Raw genomic sequence first — 6,433 nt, 5'->3', positions numbered from 1 at the left:
TGATATTTCTATCAGGTTATTTTCCAAACCAAGTTATGTTAGGACTGCACTTCATGTGTGTCTAATGGTTTTCAGGGGTTCCGCTGTGTTGTGTTACATGTATTTTATATATAAGATTAGTATGTTTATCAGGTTCAACGATTCAGTAGGGTCAATAGCTATCGTTAGAGGAGGATGATGTCTTTTAGCTTCACGTCATCTCCCTGATTAAGCTAGCAGGTAGTTTGGGAGGGGGTGTGACAACTTGGTATCAGAGCGATTAGCTCCATGGGAAATGAGACAAAGAAGTTGGTTCTTAGAAGAATCTAGGAAGTAAATAGTTAGACGTTGAGTCAGTTCAGATAGAACTAGCATAGTATGGTCCAAGTATGAATAAGAGTGGGTCCAGTTGGACTAAAATGTGGGTAGAAGTTTAATATCATGCATCTGAGTTAAGTATCTATAGCATGTCTGATGTGTTGATATGTTATAGGAGTCATGCCACCACGTAGCAGCAAACGACGCAGGCAGAATCAGGACGGGACGCAGGATTCTACCCAAGGTCAATCTGAAAGGGGACCCAGAACTCGAGAGTTCAAACTGGAGTAGGAAACGAGCAGGTTTTTAGATCTGCATAGGAGGTAGGTAGGCCAGAGAGAGCAGGGGGTAGTGATCCAGAAAATATGTGTGGAATAGAACGGCTGAAGAAATTAGAAGCCACAATGTTTGAGGGTTCCACAGATCCAGCTGACGCTGAGGTTTGGTTAAATATGCTTGAGAAATGCTTCGATGTGTGAGCTGTCCCAAGGAGCGAAAAGTCAGATTGGCCACATTCCTACTACAGAAGGAGGCAAAGGGATGGTGGAAATCCATATTAGCCAGGCGCAGTGATGCACGTATGTTAGACTAGCAGACTTTCAGAGGCATATTCGAAGACAAGTATTATCCCAGCAAATACTGTGAGGTAAAAAGAGATGAGTTCCTGGGGTTGAAGCAAGGGTCACTTTCAGTGGCCGAGTACGAGAGAAAGTATACCGAGCTTTCACAGTATGCTGATGTGATTGTGGCATCTGAGAGTGATAGGTGTCGAAGGTTTAAAAGAGGGTTGCATTTTGGGATACGTACCCTGGTTACAGCTATTGCTAAGTGGACGGATTTTTCCCAGTTAGTAGAGACTGCCCTACGTGTGGAGTAGAGTATAATAGAGGAGAAGTCAGCAATGAAGCCTAGTCGTGGGGCTTCAACAGCTAGTGGTTTCCAAGGTCGTGAGCAGCGGAGGTTCACACCTGGAGTGAATGTTTCAAGCCGTCAAGACTTTAAGCGTCGGTCTGGTGGCCAGTCATCAAGGCATATGAGTTCAGGTAGTGCCTATCAGAGGCAGAGCCAGAGAGCACCTAGTCAGTCTGCTAGTTCAGCAGCAAGACTGTAGATGGGTCAAGAGTCCGTTGCTAGTGAAACCAGGAGAACCCCATGTGCAAGTTGTGGCAGGAATCATCAGGGTCAGTGCCTTGTTGGTGTCGGTGTGTGTTACCAGTTAGGATAGCCAGGCCATTTCAAGAGAGACTGTCCACAGCTGAGAGCAGCAGTTTAGAGGGACCAGGGCATTGAGTCCCACACAGTTGAGCAGCCGAGAGTCTCAGTGTCTGCATGAAAGAGCACCAATGGTGCAAAGTAGAAGGGAGTTGTGGGGAGACCTAGGCAGCAGGGAAAAGCCTACGCTATGACTCAACAGGAAGCGGAGGATGCACCAGACGTGATTACTGGTACGATTTTTATTTGTAATGTACCTGCACGTGTTTTATTAGATCCAGGTGTTACGCATTCCTTTGTTTCTAGTATGTTTCTAACTAAGCTGAATAGGTTGCTAGAGCCTTTATCTGAGGGGTTAGTTATATACACTCTAGTTGGTGACGTTTTATTAGTCAATGAAGTACTGCGTGATTGTGAGGCTTTAGTAGAAGGTCTCAGTATGCTAGTGGATCTTCTTCCACTATTGCAGGCATTAGATGTAATTTTGGGAATGGATTTCTTATTCACTCACTATGCTTCTATGGATTGCCATAGGAAGGAAGTGACTTTTAGGAAACCAGGTTTGGCTGAAGTGGTTTTCAGGGGTGAGAAGAAGATTATTCCTACGAGTTTGATTTCAGCTCTGAAAGCTGAGAAGTTGTTAAGAAAGCATTACACAACGTTTCTTGCACACGTAGTAGAGGTGCAAGAAGAAAAGCTGGAACCAGAAGATGTTCCTGTAGTGAACGAATTTCTTGATGTTTGTCCAGTTGATCTATCAGGTTTGCCACCTGATAGAGAGGTGGAGTTCACTATTGAAGTGTTACCAAGAACAACACCTATTTCAAGGGCGCCGTACAGAATGGTTCCGAGTAAGCTTAAGGAGCTGAAGGTGCAGTTACAAGAACTAGTTGACAAGGGATACATCAGGCCTAGTGTATCGCCTTGGGGAGCTCCAGTGTTATTCGTGAAAAAAGAAAGATGGTACCCTCAGATTATGCATTGATTACAGGCAGTTAAACAAGGTCACGATACGTAACAAGTATCCTCTACCACGCATTGATGACTTGTTTGACCAGTTAAGGGGAGCAGCAGTGTTCTCTAAGATTGATTTGAGGTCAAGATACCACCAGTTGAAGATTAGGGAATCAGATATTTCTAAGAAAGCATTTACGATGAGGTATGGGCACTATGATTTTTTAGTGTCGGTTTAACGAATGCGCCAGAAGTTTTCATGGACCTCATGAATAGGATCTCCCTGAGAGGGAAGCTCATTCTTCCATTCACTCCATCAACGCCGGCAAGCGATTCTGCATTCCAGATCCGTGCCAAGACATTGGCGCTTATTTGTATTTGTTTCTGACTCTCATTCATCAAGTGTATTTAATTTTCTTAATCTCTTCATTCACAACCATGTATCAGACGCTAAATAGTATTATTGAATGTCTTGATCATTTCCATTTCCACTTCTCTGTCTATTTCCGTTCCTCCAGAAATCAATTTCTCCATGATGTTTTCTTAATCTCTTAGTGATTAATATGAATTAAACAAGTAACTTAATATGTGCTAAAGAAATAAAGATGTTTAGCTAAAGCATGCTAGACAACATCTTCACCTGTGAGAGAATAAGTGAAGATGTCGTTCTGATCTATCGAGAGAAGGTTAGAAGAATGCATTAACTAAAGCAAGAAGTACTTCAGAGATGGAAGCAACCTTGCATTCATTACGTTTATCCCTGTTTCACCACAGAGATGTGGGAATGCGGCCGATAACCGAGAGGTGTACACCAAGGGAAAAGCGGAACCATACTTATGCCTTTAACGCAATTAAGGAACTTGCGATGTTTGTACTAATTATCTTTTCTCTTTCTGCTTCACACATAGGACTTGCCACCTCATAACAGGATCTTTGTATAATCTTCACAATCAGTCTCAACCTCAGTATCTTGTATCATGAAACCTGTATCATGTATCATCATAGCTTAGGTTTATTTTATCGCACTCTACCTTTATCGCAATTTACTTTATTATTGCATTTTATCGCTTATCTTTACCTTATCGCATTTTTGAATACCTGTACACACAACCTTTTTATGAATTGAAAAACCCATGGTCGCATATATCACAAATGTAACGCAATAACCTCAAACAGTCCTTGTGTTCGACCTCAGATCACACCGAGAAACTTTCGGTGGAATTATACTTGGTTCCAATGCAAGGAAGCTTGTGACAACGTATAGTATACTACAAGATTCTCATTTATAACCCATATCTAGAAGTAGTATCGCATAAAAGAAATAAAGTCATCATTCATCCATGCGTTATGGCATAAGATTAGAATACATTGTATGTCTTTACAAGTTTATGGCAATGCATCTCGCATTCTATTCTTGCATCGCAATCTTATGCCCCATCACTTGGCATTTTTGTAAGCGTCTCTTTGCCACTCGTCTTACTGATTCAGTTGCAACTTTCAAACTTTCCCCGCACTTACTAGATCAAAGTTCAGCTTCTTGCATGCCTACATTGCCTTGTGTTCCAATTCGAGAGGCAGATGACAAGCTTTTCTGAAGACTAGGGCATATGGAGACATACCGATTAGAGTTTTAAAGGCAATCCTATATGCCCACAGCGCTTCATCGAGTTTGGGTGACCAATCCTTCCTGGAGGTACTGACTACCTTCTCCAAGATAGTTTTGATCTCTCGATTAGAAATCTCTGCCTGCCCATTGGTTTGTGGGTGATAAGCGGTTGCAACTCTATGGCTGACGTTAAATTTAGTCAACAGGTTGGTGATTATACGGTTGATGAAATGTGAGCCTTCATCGCTGATTAAGGCCCGGGGCGTTCCGTATCGGGCAAAGATATTCTTCTTGAGAAACTTCGCCACCGTGGCAGCATCATTCTTAGCACATGCGATGGGCCCATAAAGTTGATTCCCCATACATCAAATAATTCAATCTCCAAGATTGATGTCAAAGGCATTTCATTCATTCTAGACGTGTTCCCCGTTCTCTGGCATCTATCGCACTGCACAACGTGAGCATGGGCATCCTTAAACAGTGTTGGCCAAAAATAGCAACTCTGTAGGACCTTTGCGCCGGTCCGTTACCCCCCAAAATGTCCTCCATAAGGGGACTCATGACAAAGCTCCATAATGTGTTTGACTTCATGCTCAGGAATGCATCGACGTAAAATGTGATCAGGTCCAAGTCAATATAGGAAGGGGTCATCCCAGAAATAAAACTTGATGTCATGTCTCAACTTCTTCTTCTGCTGGTAAGTATAGTCCTCTGGTACTTGGCCGCAAATGATGAAGTTCACAATGTCCGCATACCATGGAACATTAATGCCTACCGACATCAGCAACTCATCAGGGAATCTTTCTTCAATGTCTTTTTCTTTCTCCTGAACCTCGCAATTTTCCAATCATGACAGATGATCAGCGTCTTGGTTCTTGGTGCCCCTCCGGTCCTTAACTTCTAGGTCAAACTCTTGCAGGAATAACACCCACCATATCAGTCTCGGCTTTGCATCCTTCTTTGTCATAAGATATTTGATCACAGAATGATTAGTATACACCACAACGTTTGTTCCGATTAAGTACTGTCGAAATTTCTCCAGTGCAAATACCACCACGAGCATTTCTTTTTCCGTGGTTGTATAATTCTCCTGCGCATCATTTAATGTTTTACTAGCAAAGTAGATAGGATGAAAAACCTTGTCCTTGCACTAACTCAAAATTGCGCCCACTCCATATCCGCTAGCATCACACATTAACGCAAATGGTTGCGTCCAATCCTACGCAATCAGAATGGGTGCGGTGATGAGCGCATTCTTCAGTGTGTGGAACGCTTCAATGCACGCATCATCAAAATCATATTCACGGTCAGCCTCAATGAGCGCGCTTAGGGACATTACGATCTGAGAAAAGTTACGGATAAATCTTCGATAAAATCCTGCATGCCCAGAAAACTCCTAAGCGTTTTCACGTTTACTGATGGTGGTAGCTTGGAAATTGCATCGATTTTCGCTTGATCGACTTCCAATCCTGCCTTTGATATTTTGTGACCTAGCACAATTCCCTCTTCAACCATAAAGTGGCATTTCTCCCAGTTTAGAACAAGATTAGTTTCCACACATCTCTTCAAGACTTTCTCAAGATTAGATAAACAGGAGTCATAAGTATTGCCAAAAACTAAAAAATTGTCCATAAATACCTCGATTGACTCCTCCAAGAAATCTGAAAATATCGCCATCATACATCGTTGGAAAGTACCTGGTGCATTGCAGAGTCCAAACGGCATGCGACGGAATGCAAACGTACCAAATGGGAACGTGAAGGTTGTCTTATCTTGGTCTTCCGGTGCAATTGCAATTTTGTTGTACCTTGAGTATCCGTCAAGAAAACAGAAGAATTCATTCCCAGCAAGTCTGCCTAACATCTGATCAATAAAAAAGAGTGGGAAGTGGTCTTTTTTAGTGGCCAGATTTAATTTGCGATAATCCATACAGATTCTCCACCCCGTAATTGTCCTTGTGGGATTCATTCATTTTTGTCATTGGTGACGACTGTCATTCCCCCCTTCTTCGGAACGCACTGCACTAGGCTTATCTAGCTACTATCAGATATAGGGTAAATGACGCCTGCATCAAGCCACTTCACTATTTCCTTCTTCACAACCTCCCTCATGGTAGGGTTCAGACGACGTTGCCTCTCTACAGATCCCGTTTTTCCTTCCTCAAGATGAATCTTGTGCATGCAATACAAAGGACTGATCCCCCTAATATCCGCCAAGGTCCATCCAAGGCTTTTGCGTTATTTTTCAGGATCTGGATAAGTGCATCCTCCTTCTCTTTACTCAACGAGGTAGATATAATAACTGGTAACGTGTTATTTCCTACCAAATAAGCATACTTGAGGTGCATCGACAACGGCTTCAACT

The 6,433-nt window shown here is 42.6% G+C and overlaps 1 pseudogene; it reads left to right on the top strand.

Annotated features, from left to right (window-relative positions):
* Positions 1–477: 477 nt before the first annotated feature.
* LOC150037667 (uncharacterized) lies at positions 478–2,702 on the top strand (annotated as a pseudogene).
* Positions 2,703–6,433: the final 3,731 nt, after the last annotated feature.

The sequence above is a fragment of the Benincasa hispida genome, chromosome 2, assembly GCF_027475165.1.
Source record: "Benincasa hispida cultivar pf3 chromosome 2, pf3_genome.v1.1, whole genome shotgun sequence".
Classification (NCBI taxonomy): Eukaryota; Viridiplantae; Streptophyta; class Magnoliopsida; order Cucurbitales; family Cucurbitaceae; genus Benincasa; species Benincasa hispida.
The sequence above is the reverse complement of the archived record's forward strand: the minus strand, read 5'-3'. Positions and strand labels throughout refer to the sequence as shown.